Here is an 8,475-nt window from a genome sequence, read left to right as displayed (position 1 = left end):
ACTCCCAAAGTCATCAAAATGAATAGTGTTTTCTTCAAATTTACTGTTGTCGATTACGCGATGATGCGGAAGATTCTGCGGCCCTTTTTCGCGTAATAAAAATCAATCGGTGACTGCTCTTCTTAGAAGGTCGAATTTCGGTACAACGAAATGTCGATATAACGAAGCGAGTTGCCGATTTCACCTACTTCGTTACGTAGATATTGAACTGTGTTTCCTTCGCATTTAAACAATTTTAGCGCCAGGAAAAATTACGTAAACATTCCTTGGTTCACGTGGAATGCAGTGTATTTCTTCATTGCTCTTGGTAGTATGAGGTGGTGTCAAAATCCATGGCGTCACGAAAAAGTGGCGTGCTACTTCGAAACGAACGTCGCCACTTGTGGTTCGTCTCTTAATTTTTTGGGGCCTACCATGTTTTTGCTCACGCTGAGCGCGCACTTCACGGGACTCCACGGGAATTATTTATTCATAAAGCTTAATTGTTTTCTTGGTTGTCCCTTTTTTTACTGTGTCATTGGATAATTAGATCTAATGTATAGCGTCATTTGTATTGACCAGTTGAGTAACTACTGGAAAATGTCCAGTAACTGCTATTTAGCATTCAACGGTAGTACACGGAAGGTTGTCGCTCAAGGTCATACAGCAGGTATGCTTAAGAACCAGTCGCTGCCGGCAAGAAGAATTTCCATGTCATGCAACACATGAAGTAGTTTTTCTGTCTTTTTTTTTATTGGCGGCGCCTCGCACAGCAAGGACAGGTTATGGCTTTATTAGAGTTGCTTGGCAAGTGCCGCTGTCTAATCAAGGCATTTGCAGTTTGAAAGTCTCGGTCCGATGCAGGTCCCTGTTCTGTGGCCGCTGTCCTTGCAGCTCTTGACGCATTTGTCGGTAAATCGGCAGTCGCGACCTCGACCTGCAAAATGCAGTTGACGTCGTCATGTCACATCATTCGTGGCCACAGTTTCGAAAACTATGAGGAGCCACCGCTGGCCACATGGAGCTGCGAGAGGCTCTGTTGTTCGAACAGTAACAAACAGGTTTCGAGTGAGCAGTACTTATGTTCTGGCAAGTCGCCACATACCGCAAGTTTAAACCGTGCAAAAAGACGAGGACGAAAGCTAAAAGTACACTCGGCAATAGCGCTGGTGAAGTGAGCAAGCGTACCTTCACCGCATCTTGCCGCGCTGTTTAAACTTTGCAGTGTGATGTTTGGACTACGTGCACTTCAATGCTTAACCGTCAGCACGGTGGCTTCGGATGCCATGGTCCCCACCAGAGAATTTCATGCAAACCTTACTTCAGGTAACTCTGTCATTGCGATCACTCAATACCGCGAGAACGTTTCTTAGTGCATGCATGTCTAACCTTCATCTTGTGACTTCCAACTTTTCCGTGACGCACCTACTACGTGTCTACAAAATTTTTCCGAACCGTTTCAGGGGCCGTTTAAGAGCTCCTAATGGTCTAAAACCACGGGTCGGCAAAATATTCCGGAGTCCCCACTATACGGCGCGCGTCATATTCATATCACGGTTTGGCTACATCAAACAACATAATTCGAACTGTAATAATATTCATGTACTTACGGACTCGCAGATGCGGCAGGTGTGTTTCCTCCGCTGTTGTGCTGCAGAAGGCCAGGAAAGCTGCACGCAGGCAAAACACAATGTGCATGCGCATGACATAGACCATCTCTATAACGAACTCATCAGTACGCAAAATTTGCTTTGTTGTAAGCGGTATTTCGTGAAAGGTGGAAGGGCTGTTATATACTCATAGAAGCGGGGGTCCTACATTCAAATGATATGGGAGTTTGTAACAAGATATAGACAAAAGCTCTATTTTACAGTGGCAAATGACTGTGGCGAAATCATGACGTGGCACATCAATAGCTGCCTAGTCTATTGGTCACCATCACGCGATGATACAGGTTGTAACAAGAAGATGCTACTCCCTAGCAAAGACACGAATAAGGAAAAACTACAGTAATTGTACACACACAATTGCAGCATGAAGCTGAAACTACTCGTAAACTCTAATAATAATAATAGATAATATTTATGAGACGAAAAATCTCATTACTAAAAAACTGGGCATAAGTTGATTTCAATTTTCTTCAGCAAGGAAGAAGTACTTCGTTGTCACCATCTTTTTGTTGTTCTATATCTGCGTTATCCTATCGCCACCTTCATGGCCCGGTAAATTGTACGCGGCGACGTGTTTATTGTATTTATCATATATTTATTATTTTAATAAACATCTGCATATATTTATTGTATGTGGGTGTTCCTCGTTTTTTAGTGTTGTCCTTTTTTGTTCTATCAATTTTTCTTTCGCTTTTCTCCATGCCGAGGCCGCAGAACAGTTCGGATGGACTCCTGGGCATATTCTAATATTCCTTAAGAAACTTATTCTCTTCTACAGACTGCAATTTTTCTCCTTCGTAGTAGAGTAATGAATTTGATCGCCCAGATGCCTATCCCATGAGATTGTATTGATGCACTAGCCTCTTCTTATACTACAGTAGGATCACGTACTACCTTATGTCTGCGGTAAAAGAAAATACCCCATACGCCTACGACCGTGAGCAGCATTGGCTATCACCGCTAGGGGTAATCTTCTACAAAGTCACCCGAGCAAATGGACGGTAGTGCGGCTGGCGCGGCAGCTGAACTGGAAAAACACCGTATGCGTAAAGACGTGGCTTTGGCTCCGAAGTTCGGCAATTATTCGCAGCTTCTAATCCGCTCCTTTTCATTTTTCTATATTTTTTAATAAACGTAGGGCCTGATTTCCCTTATGCTGTATCTGGCTTTGTCGTCCGTTTTGCTTCGTGTAGTTGCAAATTACTAAAAAAAATCCGGTACAGAAAAAAAGTTGGAGGACGCGTAAGTTCGCCTTCAAGAGTGGAACGCGATAGCGTTATCGCACCCCGTTCACACCGCCCACTCATGCGCTCGGCATGCTATTGAGTCACACAAAGACATAGTTTTCATATGCAACACTTCTAAGTCCAGAGCACAACTTTTTTCTAATGATTTGTTCCATGAGTACTACGCAGACGCATGACTCCTCGCCAGCAGCACGGCACACATCGCAGGGGACGCTTTTCCACCAGACGCGCTACGGCGCAGCGATCACGTCAGAGGCGTCCCGCATCGGACGCTGCACCTAGGGATCGCGCTTTGAGCGGAAAGAGGAGCCGCGTCGCCTAATTATAAGAGTTCCAGTGACGCACGCTGGAAGTTGGGAGAGAGCGAGAAAACCTATTAAACGAAAGGGTATTGGGGCATCCTCGCACCGCTCCCCGCACGGCCCCAATGCTCTCAAACGAGACGAAGGGGAGAAGCGGGGGAGTGGCGCGCCACCTGTCGGGGCAGCGCCGTACATTGCGAGGAGGGGGTCTTCCGTGTTTGCCGCAAGGTGGCTCTGCGTGTGCGCCAAACGCAGAAGAAATGTAGCGGAAACGTACTTCGCTACTCGTTTTACTGCGACTTCTGTAATTTACATGTTCATATATACCGATATACACCGCAGTAGAACTTTCTATGGCCCGTTTCTAAGGCAACAGCGCATTCGCTAGAGGCGCTTTCAACCATCGAACTGATACCTGAGTGGTAGCGTCTCCGTCTCGCACTCCGTAGACCCTGGTTTTCGCTCCCGGCCAACCCCGCCGACGACACCAGCTTTTCTGCGACGAGAGCTCCCTAGCGCTGTCGCGTTAAAACACTTCTTCTGAGTTATGAATGCGAACGCATTAATGTTATAACTCCGCTGAGCGGTCTTTCGAGTTACGAACTCCTCGGGGGGGGTGGGGGGGGAAGCGAGCGCGTTGAGACTCTTGTCACGTTTTGATTTGGCCTGACGAAGGCGCAGTTAGAACGCGGGCGACAGCTAGCGCTAAAAGGCAACGTGGCAATGGCGCTAGTTTCCGAGAGCGAGGTGATGTCACGGCGATACCCTCTCCCCTCACGCAACAGGGCGGCTGCAGGTTAAACCTTTCACCCGCTTGGTCCGTCGAGGCCCGAACCAGCAAGCGTGAGCCAGCGTCTCAGCCGCCGGATTTTTTGGATAAATTGGTCATTTGACGCCTTAGCTGCCTGTCGAGCCTTCCTCGGCCGGTTGTCTTCTAGCTGGGCAGCGTTCATGTGGACCAGTGCACAGTATGACCTGGTGCTGTGTGCTGTGGTGTAGGGTACTGCATGGCGGTGTGGTGGATGTGCCTTTGCGAACATGCACTACAACCTTTTCAAGATTGTGGATAGTATCATGTCCAACGAATCTACTTCGTCGGTTTCCATTGCATGCTTATATCTACTCTCGATTACAAGAGAGCGAACGACCTTTATTGACATGATAGCCTTCGGATGCCAAAAAGAACGCTAGCAATAATACAGAGCAACCATGTGGAAATGTTCGTCAAACCTAGTCGCGATCCAACGAAACTACAAATGTACGTACTCAATACGCTTATGATATTGTATTGGGTTGTCAAAAAAAAATACTTCTGCAGTTTACGCTATTAAAGGTTTTCATGTGGCGCTCACCAGTCGAAATATCGAAGAAGATTGCTTTTCCATATCGAGACGCTGCTAATGAAAGGGTCGACAAACGCACATAGACGCAGAAGGGAAACGAGCGAATTCAGGGAAAAATCACGCAATCCTCTCTTAGTCCATTACATGTTAGCAGGCAACACTCAACTAAATTTATTGAAATAATAATGTTAGTCTTACTCACCGACCAGGAGTCCAAGAAGGAAGGCTACGGAGAAGAACCGCATGTTGGTACTGCGCTGACCTTGCTGATCTGCCAGCGAAATAAGATTCCTTTCGCAATGAGTCACATGCCGACACGCCAACCATCATTCACCCCACTCATGCCGGTGTAACTCCAAATTTAACCTTGTAATGGCGGTTCGATGCGCGAGACGGTCTTGATTGACAGGCTATAAGCACGCTTGTTTAATGCACGTCAGCGCTAATATCGATATTACATTGCTTACGCTACTGACCAACCTACGCGAATAAAATTGGTATTCTTTCTACTAAAGTTAAACTCGAACATCACAGCCTGATAAAACAAATTGTTCTCCACAAAAAACACCTCAAAATTGTTTATCGACGCACATGTAACATAACTCCGTTCATATGACGAAATGATACATCGAATTCTCGAGGAACACGCTGCAGAGAAAGTGGACTGATCAGCTAGTCTATACGGTATCTTGTGTTTCGATCTATCAATCTGATATATCGAAAGAGTGTTTGATACGAAAACTGATATATGACAGACAGACAGACAGACAGACAGACAGACAGATAGACAGACAGACAGACAGACAGACAGACAGACAGACAGACAGACAGACAGACAGACAGACAGACAGACAGACAGACAGACAGACAGACAGACAGATAGATAGATAGATAGATAGATAGATAGATAGATAGATAGATAGATAGATAGATAGATAGATAGATAGATAGATAGATAGATAGATAGATAGATAGACAGACAGACAGACAGACAGACAGACAGACAGACAGACAGACAGACAGACAGACAGACAGACAGACAGACAGACAGACAGACAGACAGACAGACAGACAGACAGACAGACAGACAGATAGATAGATAGATAGATAGATAGATAGATAGATAGATAGATAGATAGATAGATAGATAGATAGATAGATAGATAGATAGATAGATAGATAGATAGATAGATAGATAGATAGATAGATAGATAGATAGATAGATAGATAGATAGATAGATAGATAGATAGATAGATAGATAGATAGATAGATAGATAGATTTCTCTCTATTATTTATTCCTGGTTTAAGGGCAAGATAGATCATTCTAGCTCAGACTGACCTTCTTGCCCTTCCTCTAATTCCACTCTCCTGTTCTGTAAGCTTTACATGGACTCAATTACGCAAACATTCGTTCGCGGGAGACATGCGGAAAAGAATTAATTTCTGCCTATTTCAAGACGTTTGTCAATGTGTGGTCGTCTCAGAGAGCCAAGGCAGATAGAGTCAACAAAGACAATACAAAGGTAGCGCTGAAGCATTGTCCCCACACGGTGGCGGTACAAAATCTAATCCATGGTTAAATTTGCTGTGCGCGAAAAAATTCGAACTGTTTGACCCCTCGGTCGCAACAGCAACCATTGTTAAGATCACATATCAGCGGCTAACTGCAGATCGAAGGCCACATCAAATTGTTTGTAGTGAACCGTGCCTTCGCGAAACTTGCCTAATACTATACCTGCTGGTTACCCAGCCTGATTGCTCCGACAAATTGTCTGCCGTCCTCTTGTGCCTTTTACTTCCATTCACACCAAGTGTTACTCTAGCAGAAGTGTTTTCTTTTATGCGCAATACAATATAAGCTGTCTTATTCTCCTGTTTGCCTTTAATCCCTACTACAACATCATCCTACCCGTATTACACTTGTATTCTTGATACTCATACTACGTCCTAATGCTGCCTCTGTTGTTTTCCTTTCCATCGGATTCGTGGAATTATTTGTTTCAACACTCTAAGCCACAAGTGTTTGGCCTCACAGATTAGTACTGCAACAGTGCGTTGTATTCACAAGCATATCGGTAAGCCGCCCATCACGAACCCTCTTCTATCTCGTTCGCACAAAACAAACCGGCATTGCTATCCTTAAGGCAGGACGTCACGTTACATCCACGTCTCATACAGGGCAGACAACGCTACACGAATGCTGGAGGGGCTTCGCTCACTAAACCTATTCGCGGCGAATAAATAGCGAGTCAGATAGGAAGGAAAGGTATAGCTATGGGTCGTGTACATTGATGTAAGATTGTCGGACACTATTTTTGTCGTCACAAGTGCAAACATGCGCCTCTTGAGCCCGAGCCAGTCTATGAACAAGGTTACAGCGACAAAGCGTGATTGGCGAGACTTGATGGGATGTTTGTGGCAGGTTCAGCGAGTCTGTTTAAGCAGGTTCAGCAGGAGTGTAACCGAGACCTGATCAGCACCGTGATTTGCGCCCCGAAATGCGAACTTAACAACTAGAGAAAGGAAATTCGTCGTCATTTACCGTGTAACTAAGGAGTTGAAAGCAGCTTCGTTCCAGACGACCGGGGTTACCTGGGGCGATGCTCAGCTCGACTGAAGTGCGGCGGCTTGTTACTGGTACGCTTTTAAATATTTGAACGGCTGGCCGCTGAAGCGAAATTTTCCTGCGTGTTTTGGCCTTGACACGTGTCAGGTTTCCGTTAGTCGACGCCGGACGTTGCAGGTTATTGTCTTTTGAGTTTAGTGTCATTGCAAGTACAGGTATAGCTGCGCTTGATAGGTAAGACGGCTTTGACATGAGAGATATGAACCGGTATAAACAGGAGATAGACATGCCTACGAGAAACGCGAGAGTTGTCAGGGATGCTAAAATAAAGCTACGATAAGAACAACGATTTGACGACCCTTTCCTTTGTAAGTTAAACCACCCTGTATGCATCCTTTCTGACATGTTGTCGCGATGTCGGTCGTCGATCCGAACTGCAGCGTGTGCGTTGCCATAGCAAAAAAAAACATAAAGAAAGGAATAAAGAAGCAAGAGGAGAAACGATTTGATGAACCCCTTATTTCTTGTCATGATGAACTTGATTTTTGTGGTTATTTACGTAGAGCTGGTACTGTTCGTGTGTGTCTGAATTTTAGTGTCTCGTCATCTGCGGGCTATTCATTGCTATTCAATTTATGTGTTTGAAAATAAAACAAGCACATCAACAATGCCTTGGTTTAGGCAAGCTGGTCCACCTTGACAATTTTCATGAAAACGCGCTAAAGACGGAGACGCTCGAAAACGCAAGGAGATTGCGCCAGTTTGGTTTCGTTAGGTTCGGCGGCTACGGATATGGCTCAATCCACTACGGGGGATCAGCCATGAATCGGGTGGCAGTAGGTAAGAAGGGAAGAATACCTAAATAGAGCTTTGTAATTTATAAATCATAAGAAATAAATACGAAAAATCATATGAAAAAATTTTCGGGATGTGTTGTTTTAAAATTTGAAGCTAATATATTTGTGTTCATATCGAGGAAAATGAAACAATGAAATTGACATGGGAGTGTCTTTTTTTTATTTACGAAGTAAATATGGCATCAAATACGTTCCTATTGTAGTGTCCTAGTGCCGACGCCCCAAGAGACAGCATCACAGGGAGCGTAAGGACCAATCCGAGGACCAAACCAATCCTCCAGACATCGTTTTCCGTGCACGGCAAACCTACGACACTCTCTAAAGCAATGTTCCATAGTTTCAAGTTCGTTGCAATAAAAACAATGAGGTGAAGGTGCCGAACCACACCTGCGGGAATAAAAATTAAGCATTCGTATTCGACAAAGCATTCTAGTGAAGCAGACTTCAAATTTTCTTGTGGGACACCACTTGCTGTACCAAGGTAATCTAAGGTGCTGTAAATCATTTTT

The 8,475-nt window shown here is 44.8% G+C and overlaps 1 long non-coding RNA gene across 1 annotated transcript; it reads right to left on the bottom strand.

The window, feature by feature from the left end:
* Window positions 1-718: 718 nt before the first annotated feature.
* Window positions 719-7,184, bottom strand: LOC135897974 (uncharacterized). The gene is made up of 4 exons (XR_010563217.1): window positions 7,086-7,184; window positions 4,744-4,812; window positions 1,590-1,649; window positions 719-916 (listed from the first exon to the last, which is right to left on the bottom strand). It is a non-coding gene; the product is annotated as an uncharacterized lncRNA (long non-coding RNA).
* Between the last annotated feature and the right edge of the window lie 1,291 nt (window positions 7,185-8,475).

Source organism: Dermacentor albipictus, chromosome 10, assembly GCF_038994185.2.
Source record: "Dermacentor albipictus isolate Rhodes 1998 colony chromosome 10, USDA_Dalb.pri_finalv2, whole genome shotgun sequence".
NCBI lineage: Eukaryota > Metazoa > Arthropoda > Arachnida > Ixodida > Ixodidae > Dermacentor > Dermacentor albipictus.
The sequence above is the reverse complement of the archived record's forward strand: the minus strand, read 5'-3'. Positions and strand labels throughout refer to the sequence as shown.